Genomic DNA, 330 nt, shown 5'->3' on the forward strand with positions numbered 1-330 from the left:
GGGCACCAGGAACAGGCTGGGATGGGGGGGACCAAGGGGGAGATGGGATCAGGCTGGGGTGGGGTACCAGGATCAGGCTGGGATTGGGGACCAGGACCTAGGGAATGGAGGAATGGGGGGCACCAGGGCCAGGCTGGGATGGAGTCTGGAGCCCAGGGGATGGGGGGATCAGGGAGGATAAGGCCAGGCTGGCATGAGGGGTCTTGGGGGCACCAGGATGTGACTGGGATTAGGGGACTGGAGCCCAGGGGATGGGGGGCCGGTGGCTGGGGGGGTGCCAAGCCAGGTTAACCCCGTGTCTGCTGCCCGCCCAGGTCTGCAAGGAGAAGC

The sequence above is a fragment of the Egretta garzetta genome, unplaced genomic scaffold (assembly GCF_000687185.1).
Source record: "Egretta garzetta isolate BGI_Z169 unplaced genomic scaffold, ASM68718v1 scaffold1192, whole genome shotgun sequence".
Lineage (NCBI taxonomy): Eukaryota > Metazoa > Chordata > Aves > Pelecaniformes > Ardeidae > Egretta > Egretta garzetta.